Source organism: Odocoileus virginianus, chromosome 19 (assembly GCF_023699985.2).
Source record: "Odocoileus virginianus isolate 20LAN1187 ecotype Illinois chromosome 19, Ovbor_1.2, whole genome shotgun sequence".
Classification (NCBI taxonomy): domain Eukaryota; kingdom Metazoa; phylum Chordata; class Mammalia; order Artiodactyla; family Cervidae; genus Odocoileus; species Odocoileus virginianus.
Genome location: NC_069692.1, coordinates 30,350,423 through 30,363,157, shown reverse-complemented (window position 1 = coordinate 30,363,157; position 12,735 = coordinate 30,350,423). Strand labels below are relative to the sequence as shown.

Genomic DNA, 12,735 nt, shown 5'->3' with positions numbered 1-12,735 from the left:
GTTTGAGTAAGGTAGGTGTTAGCTCTTCCCTAAATTTTTGGTAGAATTCAGCTGTGAAGCCATCTGGTCCTGGGCTTTTGTTTGCTGGAAGATTTCTGATTACAGTTTCGATTTCCTTGCTTGTGATGGGTTTTTAAGATCTTCTATTTCTTCCTGGTTCAGTTTTGGAAAGTTATACTTCTCTAAGAACTTGTCCATTTCTTCCAAGTTGTCCATTTTATTGGCATAGAGCTGCTGGTAGTAGTCTCTTATGATCCTTTGTATTTCAGTGTTGTCTGTTGTGATCTCTCCATTTTCATTTCTAATTTTGGTAATTTGGTTCTTCTCCCTTTGTTTCTTAATGAGTCTTGCTAATGGTTTGTCAATTTTGTTTATTTTTTCAAAAAACCAGCTTTTAGCTTTGTTGATTTTTGCTATTGTCTCTTTAGTTTCTTTTGCATTTATTTCTGCCCTAATTTTTAAGATTTCTTTCCTTCTACTAACCCTGGGGTTCTTCATTGCTTCCTTCTCTAGTTGCTTTAGGTGTAGAGTTAGGTTACTTATTTGACTTTTTTCTTGTTTGTTGAGGTAGGCCTGTAATACTATGAATCTTCCCCTTAGCACTGCTTTTACAGTGTCCCATAGGTTTTGGGTTGTTGTGTTTTCATTTTCATTCATTTCTATGCATGTTTTGATTTCTTTTTTGATTTCTTCTATGATTTGTTGGTTATTCAGAAGCGTGTTGTTTAGCCTCCATATGTTTGAATTTTTAATAATTTTTTTTCTGCAATTGAGATCTAATCTTACTGCACTGTGTTCAGAAAAGATGACTGGAATGATTTCAATTTTTTTGAATTTACCAAGACTTGATTTATGGCCCAGGATGTGATCTATTCTGGAGAAGGTTCCGTGTGCACTTGAGAAAAAGGTGAAGTTGATTGTTTTGGGGTGAAACGTCCTATAGATGTCAGTTAGGTCTAGCTGGTCCATTTTGTCCTTTAAAGTTTGTGTTTCCTTGTTAATTTTCTGTTTAGTTCATCTATCCATAGTTGTGAGTGGGGTATTAAAGTCTCCTACTATTATTGTGTTACTATTAATTTCCTCTTTCATACTCATTAGTGTTTGCCTTATATATTGCAGTGCTCCTATGTTGGGTGCATATATATTTATAATTGTTATATCTTCTTCTTGGATTGATCCTTTGATCATTATGTAGTGTCCATCTTTGTCTCTTTTCACACCCTTTATTTGAAAGTCTATTTTATCTGATATGAGTATTGCGACTCCTGCTTTCTTTTGGTCTCCGTTTGTGTGGAATATTTTTTTCCAGCCCTTCACTTTTAGTCTGTATGTGTCCCTTGTTTTGAGGTGGGTCTCTTGTAGACAGCATATATAGGGGTCTTGCTTTTGTATCCATTCAGCCAGGCTTTGTCTTTTGGTTGGGGCATTCAACCCATTTACATTTAAGGTAATTATTGATAGGTATGGTCCCGTTGCCATTTATTTTGTTGTTTGGGGTTCACGTTTATACCACCTTTCTGTGTTTCCAGTATAGAGAATATCCTTTAGTATTTGTTGAAGAGCTGGTTTGGTGGTGCTGAATTCTCTCAGCTTTTGCTTGTCTGTAAAGCTTTTGAGTTCTCCTTCATATCTGAATGAGATCCTTGCTGGGTAGAGTAATCTAGGTTGTAGGTTATTCTGTTTCATTACTCTAAGTATGTCCTGTCATTCCCTTCTGGCCTGAAGGGTTTCTATTGATAGATCAGCTGTTATCCTTATGGGAATCCCTTTGTGTGTTATTTGTTATTTCTCCCTTGCTGCTTTTAATATTTGTTCTTTGTGTTTGATCTTTGTTAATTTGATTAATATGTGTCTTGGGGTGTTTCGCCTTGGGTTTATCCTGTTTGGGACTGTCTGGGTTTCTTGGACTTGGGTGGCTATTTCCTTCCCCATTTTAGGGAAGTTTTCAGCTATTATCTCCTCGAGTAACTTCTCATGGCCTTTATTTTTGTCTTCTTCTTCTGGGACTCCTGTGATTCGAATGTTGGGGCTTTTCACATTGTCCCAGAGGTCCTTGAGGTTGTCCTCGTTTCTTTTGATTCTTTTTTTCTTTTTTCCTCTCTGCTTCATTTATTTCCACCATTTTATCTTCTAACTCACTTATCCTATCTTCTGTCTCTGTTATTCTACTCATGGTTCCCTCCAGAGTGTTTTTGATCTCATTTATTTCATTATTAATTTTTAATTGACTTTTTTTTTATTTCTTATAGGTCCTTGTTAAACATTTCTTGCATCTTCTCAATCTTTGTCTCCAGGCTATTTATTTGTAGCTCCATTTTGTTTTCAAGATTTTGGATTATTTTTATTATCATTATTCTAAATTCTTTTTCAGGTAGATCCCCTATTTCCTCCTCTTTTGTTTGACTTGATGGGCTTTTTTCATTTCCTTTAGCTGTTGGGTATTCCTCTGCCTTTTCATCTTGTTTAGATTGCTGTGTCTGGAGTGGGCTTTCTGTATTCTTGTGGTCTGTGGTTCCTTTTTATTGTGGAGGTTTCACCCAGTGGGTGGGGTTGTACGATTGGTTTGTCAAGGTTTCCTGGTTAGGGAAGTTTGTGTCAGCATTCTGGTGTGTGGAATTGGATTTCTTCTCTCTGGAGTGCAATGGAGTGTCCAGTAATGAGTTTTGTGATGGGTCTATGTGTTAGGTGTGACTTTGGACAGCCTGTATGTTGACAGTCAGGTCTATGTTCCTGCGTTGCTAAAAAATTTGCGTGGTATGTCTTGTACTGGAGCTTATTGGCTCTTGGGTGGTGGTTGGTTTTGGTGTAGGTATGGAGGCTTTTGGATGGTCTCTTATTCCTTAATGTTCCATGTAGTCAGGAGTTTTCTGGTTTTCTCAGGTTTTGGGTTTAAGTCTCCTGCCTCTGGATTTCAGTTTTATTCTTTCAATAGTCTCAAGACTTCTCCAACTATACAGCACTAATAATAAAACTTCTAGGTTAATGGTGAAAAGATTCTCTACCGTGAGAGACAACCAGAGAGGTTCACAGAGTTACATGCAGAATAGGAGAGGGAGGAAGGAGATAGAGGTGAGGAGGAGGAGAAAAAGGGGACTCAAGAGGAGAGAGACAGATCTACGCAGTTATCTGTTCCCAAAGTGTTCTCCGTAGTCCAGACACCCACAAAGATTCACAGAATTGGATTGGGAAGAGAAGGGGAAAGGAGGAAATAGAGGTGTTCTGAGGTAGAAAACAGAGAGTCAAAAGTGGGAGAGTAATCACCCCACTCCTGAATAGAAATGGGAACTGAATATTGGATTCTTTTTTTTTTTTTTTTTTTTTTTTTTTTATAATTGTAATGCTTTATTACTGAGTTATTTACATAGTGTTTAAGGCACAATAAAAAATAAATTACAATACAAAAGTTCTCTTTAAGTAGAAGACACTGAACAATGGGGCTGTATTAACCCTTGAGCATTTAACCAAGACACAGAAACTACAAGTTTTGCTGGAAACACCTTCCATAAGTTTTTAACTACCTCTACATTTTATCCAGGCCATCTGTTTGAAGAAATATCCAGTTACTATATTTTCAAAGGTTTAATGTAGAGGAAAAAAAAAGAAAATGTGAATGAAAGGTAATATGGACTTTAAATTTGATTTTTAGTTTCAAAACTGGGTACTGAAACTACTTTTTTAGATCGTATAAAAGGCAAAATGAGACAGGCATGAGAAGCATTTCAAGTTCATAAGTAAATTATACCAGTGTGGGTTTCTTTTAGTATTGGGGAAAAAAATCAAAGTTCATCATCTTTAAATACAAATAAACTGTTTTGAAACTCCAGTTTGTTAACAGAAATAACATTTTCAGCCTAGTTTGTGAAATCAAAGTATCAAGCTGTATTAGAACAAAAAATATATAAAAGAAAGAAACAAAAAAAAAAAAAGAAAGAAACAATTTAATCTCTTCCAGTTCTCAGAGTTTGTATAACACTAGAGAAAATTATTACCATTTAGGGTTGATTTTTTTTCACTAGCCCTAAATTCTTAAATTGTAATATACTACTTCAAAATCCTTCCATTTAACTGCTTAATGATTCCAGTCTACAAACGAGCATAGATTTTGCTCTGTTCTTATAAATAATTGAATTGGAAGTGGGGAATATAGTAAGCTAAACAGTCATTCACTGCTTGTGAAAAATTAGAGCTATGGGTCACTTATCAGAGCACAGAAAAAAGGTGACAAGCATTTCATCCTGAGGTGGCATTTGTCAATCTATTAGCATTTATGTCACCTTCCCTAGTTATTCTGTGGTTTTGGCTTGTGCTACTGTAAACCTTGGGTCAACTGACCAAAAACAAACAAAAACAAAAACCTGCCATCTAGGGTACTGAAAGAAATTCAATAAAATAACATGTGTCTCATACTTAAGGAGAGCCATAAGAAATCAAACTATTCTTTAACAGTTTGAATTTAGGATTTTCTGTTAATTAATCAAAACTGTTGAGAGAATTAGCTCACCTTTTAACCAAGCATGTGAGAAGGAAAGAATAAAGATGTTAACTTTAGTAGCTAGAACACTGCTCTAAAATTAATATATCAAAGTAAACGTGACAGACAGTTTGGTTTTTATCTCATTTGAGGCCAATATATGTGAATATAAATCATAATCCACAAGGAGTGTTTAAGGGCAAAAATATAGCTTCTTAGTATATAAAACCTAGTGAGCATTTGAAAAATATTTGCACTCTGAAATTAAATAAAACCTTAGTAACAGAGCTGTTTGTGAGTCTGGTAGTATCTGCTCAAGAAGGGCCCTATGCTGACTTCAGAGGAACGTTGCTCATCTAGGTGGTTATATACTGCAGCGCTGGTTGGAAGACAGGTCACAACTGGAAAAGCCAAAGCAAAGCTTCCATTAACTCCAGCTTATCATAGGGTTCTTGTTCTGGGAAATATTCAGCTTCCATGTAAGAATGTTAGTCTGTGTATTCTAAAGAAATAGAAGCCTTTTTTTCCTGGTTGAGCTTTTCTTCTTCTTTTGATTTTATCTCCACCACTTTATGAGCTCTTTCAGCCCATCGCTTTTTCCGGAAATGCTGGAAGAGGACCACCACAATTACTATTATGACCATAAGTCCACAGGCGGAGCCGATGGCCAGAGCCAGGAAGTGGATCTCAGAGAAGCGTACAGTCTGCACGACGCTGAGCTGGATCTCCCCGATCAGTCCATCAACATCAGGTGGGTTCTTCACCTGACAGGTGTATGTCCCATTGTCATCAAACTGCAGCTTCCAGAGGAGGATGGAGACATCATACTGCTCAGGGTTCCCATCCCAGACCACTCGGTCCTTGAAACGCCCACTCATGGGTTTGAAGGGATCCACATGGTAGTAGAAAACAAACTGCTCAGGGCCCCCATCTCGAGGACGGAAATTCCAGGTCACCGTGAGAGCATCACCCACTGGGGCAAAGCTGGAGAAAGTGCATTTTAACCGGACATCTGTCCCATTGACAGCCTCCAGCACCCGGGGAGTGTAAATTTCCACAGCTGCTACTGGCCAAAGAGCTGTGAGCTGTACGCCAAGGAGAAAAAGCACAGCACGCGTAGGGCTCTGGCCATACATGAGGGAAACCCAGGCCTGGCCCCAGAGACCAGACCGCGCAGACGGAGCGCGCCAGCACCCTGCCAAGGCCGCTCCTGGCGGAGAGAGCGCCTGGGCGCTTTCCGGGAGAAAGCAGTCTGTTGCCTCACCTGTGGGAACCTGAGCACCCGCGCCTGTGAGTCATTCCTGCTCTCCTGGTGCACTTTGCTGGAATGAAAGGTGGGGCTTCAGCTCCCAACGCCTTCCTCCCCTCCTTCCTTGCCTCCCTCCCACCCCCCGCGCTACAGACACATCTACACAAAGTCCCAGACTCTGCAGTCCTGTCTTTTCAGCTCATCTGGACCCTGGCCTCTGGATGGCCTCAGAAACAGCCAGAGGAGGTGGTGCCTGTCTGAAAGGTCCCAGGCTGCTTTGAATATTGGATTCTTAAATGTCCAAAATTTATATCACATACTGAAAAACAAAGATTAAAAATCTAGTGTAGAGGTTAGACTCTTTGAAATACAATATTTAAAAACAAAAACACACAAAAAATTTAGAACTGTATATGAAGTTTGGTTTAAAATTAAGGTTTCTCTCTCTCTCTTTTTTTTTCCCCAAGGTTATAGTGAAATGAAAATGAAAATTAAGGAATAATAGAGGAGTGTTAGAGGACTTTAAAAGGAAATAGGAAGGAAAAACAAGAAAAAGAAAAAAAAAAGAAAAAAAAATTTTTTCCCTAATTAAAAAAATCATAAATATATATGAAAATGAAAGTTGAGGAGTAATGGGGGAGTAATAGGGAATTTTAAAAGAACATAAAAGAAAAAATAAAAAATAATAAAAAAAGAAAGAAAAAAAAAATTTTTTTAATTAAAAAATATATATACATATATATCTAGGAATTTCTCTGGAGTTGTTGCGGTCAGTGTAGGTTCAGTTCAATTTCAGATAGCCCCTCTTTCCAGCTTACACTTCTTGATATCTATAGGCCCCTTCCTGTGTAGTCGGTCTTACCTTCAGGGATTTTAATCTGTTGCACCCGTCCTTTCTGAAGCGGTTCCCTTTGTTTATTTGGCTTCTGTTTGCCGTCTCTTCGGTGGCTAATTTCCGCCCTGACACAGGCGGGCGGAGGTGATCTCTTATTTAGGTTCTCTAGTTCAGTTTAGTCCTGCTACGGGGAGGGCGGGGCGCTGCAGACAGATACCGCTCTGTGTGGATAGCATTCACCGTGTTCTGGCCACACTGGGTTTGCCCCACTCACGGGTGTCAGTGTTTCCCCGTCTACACTGCTCAGGCTCCCGGCTTCTCTATATGGAGCGGGCCCTGCGTTGAGTGCGGTTCCAGTTTTCGGGTACTCCACAAAAGCGCGGATTCGGTTGCGCCTGCGTTTTGTGCCTTCCCCGGCCTGAGCGGTTCAGGCAGCCAGGGGCTTGGGCGTACTCTCCCCGGGTGCAGCACGCCTTTTCCCTCCGCGTCGAGCGGCCCAGGCAGCCAGAGGCTTGGGCGCACTCTCCTTGGATGCGGCGCGCCTTTTCCCTGTGCTGCGAGCGGCTCAGACAGCCAGAGGCTTGGGAACAGTCTCCCCGGGTACGGCGCGTTTTTTCCCTCCGTGGCCCCAGCGCACGCTGCCAGTCGGGTCTCTTACCTGTTTTTCATATAGATATGATTTTTCGTTTTAAGTCAAGCATCTTATGTAGGACAGTAGACTGCAGTAAATATATTTCTTGCCTTGAAATAGGCATGTCATTTCTTCAGCTAGTACTTAATTTTAGGGGTTAAGTTAATCCAATTAATAGTTGAATTGAATTTGACATGTGATATTTCTATAGCTATCTTCAGACTACTGTGCATACTTAGCTCAGTCATGCCCAACCCTTTCTGACCCATTGGACTATAGCCTGCCAGGCTTCTCTTTCCATGGGATTTTTCAGGCAAGAATGCTGGTCATTGTTTCAGTTGCTCAGTTCAGTTCAGCTCAGTCGCTCAGTCATGTCCGACTCTTGGCGAACCCATGAATCGAAGCACGAAGGCGCCCCTGTCCATCTCGAACTCCCGGAGTTTACTCAGACTCATATCCATTGAGTCGATGATGCCATCCAGCCATCTCATCCTCTATCGGCCACTTCTCCTGCCCCCAATCTCTCCCAGCATCAGCGTCTTTTCCAATGAGTCAGATCTTTGTATGAGGTGGCCAGAGTATTGGAGTTTCAGCTTCAACATCAGTCCTTCCAATGAACACCCAGGACTGATCTCCTTTAGGATGGACTGGTTGGATCTCCTTGCAGTCCAAGGGACTCTCAAGAGTCTTCTCCAACACCACAGTTCAAAATCATAAATTCTTTGGCGCTCAGCTTTCTTCACAGTCCAACTCTCACATCCATACATGACCAGTGGGAAAACCATAGCCTTGACTAGACAGACCTTTGTTGGCAAAGTAATGTCTCTGCTTTTTAATATGCTATTTAGGTTGGTCATAACTTTCCTTCCAAGGAGTAAGCATCTTTTAATTTCATGGCTGCAATCACCATCTGCAGTGATTTTGGAGCCCAGAAAAATAAAGTCTCACACTGTTTCCCTATCTATTTCCTATGAAGTGATGGGACCAGATGCCATGATCTTAGATTTCTGAATGTTGAGCTTTAAGCCAACTTTTTCACTCTTCTCTTTCACCTTCATCAAGATGCTCTTTAGTTCTTCACTTTTGCCATAAGGATGGTGTTGTCTGCATATCTGAGGTTATTGATATTTCTCCCAGCAATCTTCATACCAGCTTGTGCTTCTTCCAGCCCAGCATTTCTGATGATGTACTCTGCATGTAAGTTAAATATGCAGGGTGACAGTATACAGCCTTGAAAGACTCCTTTTCCTATTTGGAACCAGTCTGTTGTTCCATGTCCACTTCTAACTGTTACTTCCTGATCTTCATACAGATTTCTCAAGAGGGCGGTCAGGTGGTCTGGTATTCCTATTTCTTTCAGAATTTTCCACAGTTTATTGTGATCCACATAGTCAAAGGCTTTGGCATAGTCAATAAAGCAGAAATTGATGTTTTTCTGGAACTCTCTTGCTTTTTCGATGACCTGATGGATGTTGGCAATTTGATCTCTGCTTCCTCTGCCTTTTCTAAAACCAGCTTGAACATCTGGAAGTTTATGGTTCACATATTGCTGAAGGCTGGCTTGGAGAATTTTGAGCACTACTTTACTAGCGTGTGAGATGAGTGCAATTATGCAGTAGTTTGAGCATTCTTTGGGATGGCCTTTCTTTGGGATTGGAATGAAAACTGACCTTTTCCAGTCCTGTGGCCACTGCTGGGTTTTCCAAATTTGCTGGCATATTGAGTGCAGCACTTTCACAGCATCATCTTTCAGGATTTGAAATAGCTCAACTGGAATTCCATCACCTCCACTAGCTTTGTTCATAGTGATGAGGCCCACTTGACTTCACATTCCAGGATATTTGGCCTTAGGTGAGTGATCACACCATTATGATTATCTGGGTTGTGAAGATCTTTTTTGTACAGTTCTTCTGTGTATTCTTGCCACCTCTTCTTAATATTTTCTGCCTCTTTTATGTCCATACCATTTCTGTCCTTAATCAAAGCCATCTTTACATGAAATGTCCCCTTGGTATTTCTAATTTTCTTGAAGAGATCTCTAGTCTTTCTCATTCAGGTTGTTTCCCTCTGTTTCTTTGCATTGATCGATGAGGAAGGCTTTCTTATCTTTCCTTGCTATTCTTTGGAACTCTGCATTCAAATGGGAATATCTTACCTTTTCTCCTTTGCTTTTGGCTTCTCTTCTTTCACAGCTATTTGTAAGGCCTCCTCAGACAACCATTTTGCCTCTTTGCATTTCTCTTCCATGGCAATGTTCTTGATCCCTGTCTCCTGTACAATGTCACAAACTTCCATCCATAGTTCATCAGGCACTCTCTCTATCAGATCCAGTCCCTTAAATCTATTTCTCACTTCCACTGTATAGTCATAAGGGATTTGATTTAGGTCATACCTGAATGGTCTAGTCATTTTCCCTACTTTCTTCAATTTAATTCTGAATTTGGCAATAAGGAGTTCACGATCTCAGCCATAGTCAGCTCCTGGTCTTGTTTTTGCTGACTATATAGAGCTTCTCCATCTTTGCCTACAAAGAATATAATCAATCTGATTTTGGTGTTGGCCATCTAGTGATGTCCATGTGTAGAATCTTCTCTTGTGTTATTGCAAGAGGGTGTTTGCTATGACCAGTGGGTCCTCTTGGCAAAACTCTATTAGCTTTTGCCCTGCTTCATTCTGTACTCCAAGGCCAAATTTGCATATTACTCCAGGTGTTTCTTGACTTCCTACTTTTGCATTCCAGTCCCCTCTCATGAAAAGGACATCATTTCGGGGTGTTAGTTCTAAAAGGTGTTGTAGGTCTTCATAGAACTGTTCAACTTCAATTTCTTCAGCATTACTGGTTGGGGCATAGACTTGGATTACCATGTTATTGAATGGTTTGCCTTGGAAATGAACAGAGATCATTCTGACATTTTGAGATTGCATCCAAGTACTGCATTTCAGACTCTATTGTTGACCATGATGGCTACTCCATTTCTTTTAATGGGTTCCTGCCCACAGTAGTAGATATAATGGTCATCTGAGTTAAATTCACCCATTCCTGTCCATTTTAATTTGCTGATTCCTAGAATGTTGACATTCACTCTTGCCATCTCCTGTTTGACCACTTCCAATTTGCCTTGATTCATGGACCTAACATTCCAGGTTCCTATTCGATATTGCTGTTTACAACATCGGACCTTGCTTCTATCACCAGTCACATCCACAACTGGGTATTGTTTTTGCATTGGCTCCATCCCTTCATTCCTTCTGGAGTTATTTCTCCACTGATCTCCAGTAGCATATTGGGCACCTACCAACCTGGGGAGTTCCTCTTTCAGTATCCTATCATTTTGCCTTTTCATACTGTTCGTGGGGGTCTCAGAGAAAGAATACTGAAGTGGTTTGCCATTCCCTTCTCCAGTGGACCACATTCTGTCAGACCTCTCCACCATGACCCGACCGTCTTGGGTGGCCCCACACGGCATGGCTTAGTTTCACTGAGTTAGACAAGGCTGTGGTCCTGTGATCAGATTGGCTAGTTTTCTGTGATTATGGTTTTAGTGTGTCTGTCCTCTGATGCCCTCTTGCAACACCTACCGTCTTACTTGGGTTTCTCTCACCTTGGACGTGGGGTATCTCTTTACGGCTGCTCCAGCAAAGCACAGCTGCTGCTCCTTACCTTGGACGAGATCACCCCTCCTGACATTGAACATGGAACAGCTCCTCTCGGCCCTCATGAGCCACTCCTTTCTCCTGGGACCTGGTGTACAAGGTTTTGTTGTGCCCTCCAAGAGATTGTTTCCAAGTCCTGTGTAAGTTCTGGCAGCTCTTTGGTGGGGTTAATGGCAACATCCGCCAAGAGTGCTTATGCCATACCCAACCCTGCTGCACCCAGAGCCCCTGTCCCTTCGGCAGACCACTTCTGACATGTACCTCCACAGAAGATGCTCAAACACAGTTCTGTCTCCGTCTCTGGAATGCAAAAGTAGGAAGTGAAGAAACACCTGGAGTAATAGGCAAATTTGTCCTTGGAGTACAGAATGAAGCAGGGCAAAGGCTAATAGAGTTTTGCCAAGAGAACGCACTGGTCATAGCAGACACCCTCTTCCAAGAACACAAGAGAAGATTCTACACATGGACATCACTAGATGGCCAACACCAAAATCAGATTGATTATATTCTTTGCAGCCAAAGATGGAGAAGCTCTAGACACTCAGCAAAAACAAGACCGGGAGCTGACTGTGGCTCAGATCATGAACTCCTTATTGGCAAATTCAGAATTAAATTGAAGAAAGTAGGGAAAACGACTAGACCATTCAGGTATGACATAAATCAAATCCCCAATGATTATACAGTGGAAGTGAGAAATAGATGTAAGGGACTGGATCTGATAGAGAGAGTGCCTGATGAACTATGGATGGAGGTTCATGACATTGTACTGGAGACAGGGATCAAGACCATCCCCAAGAAAATGAAATGCAAAAAAGCAAAATGGCTGTCTGAGTAGACCTTACAAAGAGCCGTGAAAAGAAAAGAAGCCAAAAGCAAAGGAGAAAAGGTAAGATATACCCCCTTTGAATACAGAGTTTAAGGACTAGCAAGGAGAGATAAGAAAGCCTTTTTCAGTGATCAGTGCAAAGAAATAGAGGAAAACAATAGAATGGGAAAGACTAGAGATATCTTGAAGAAAATTAGAGATACCAAGGGAACATTTCATACAAAGATGGGTTCGATAAAGGAGAGAAATGGTATGGACCTAACAGAAGCAGAAGATATTGAGAAGACGTGGCAAGAATACATGGAAAAACTGTACAAAAAAGATCTTCATTACCCAGATAATCATGATGGTGTGATCGCTCACACTCACCTAGAGCCAGACATCCTGGAATACAAAGTCAAGTGGGCCTTAGGAAGCATTACTACGAACAAAGCTAATGGAGGTGATGGAATTTCAGTTGAGATATTTCAAATCCTAAAAGGTGATACTGTGAAAGTGCTGCATTCATTATGTCAGCAAATTTGGAAAACTCAGCAAAGGACTGAAGAGATCAGTTTTCATTCCAATCCCAAAGAAAGGCAGTGCCTAAGAGTGCTAAAACTACTGCACAATTGCACTCATCTCACATGCTAGTAACTCAAAATTCTCCAAGCCAGGCTTCAAAAATACATGAACCCTAAACTTCCAGATGTTCAAGCTGGATTTAGAAAATGCAGAGGAAACAGAGATCAAATTGCCAACATCTGCTGGATCATTGAAAAAGCAATCAAGTTCCAAAAAAAATCTATTTCTGCTTTATTGACTATACCAAAACCTTTGACTGTGTAGATCACAATAAACTGTGGAAAACTCTGAAAGAGATGGGAATACCAGAACACCTTACCTGCCTCTTGAGAATCTGTATGCAGGTCAGGAAGCAACAGTTAGAACTGAACATGGAACAACAGACTGGTTCCAAATAGGAAAAGGAGTATGTCAAGCCTGTATACTGTCACCCTTCTTATTTAACTTGTTTGCAGTATACATCATGAGAAACTCTGGGCTGGAAGAAGCACAAGCTGGAATCAAG

The 12,735-nt window shown here is 40.8% G+C and overlaps 1 pseudogene; it reads right to left on the bottom strand.

Annotated features, from left to right (window-relative positions):
* Positions 1-3,297: 3,297 nt before the first annotated feature.
* LOC139029700 (myelin protein zero-like protein 2 pseudogene) lies at positions 3,298-5,891 on the bottom strand (annotated as a pseudogene).
* Between the last annotated feature and the right edge of the window lie 6,844 nt (positions 5,892-12,735).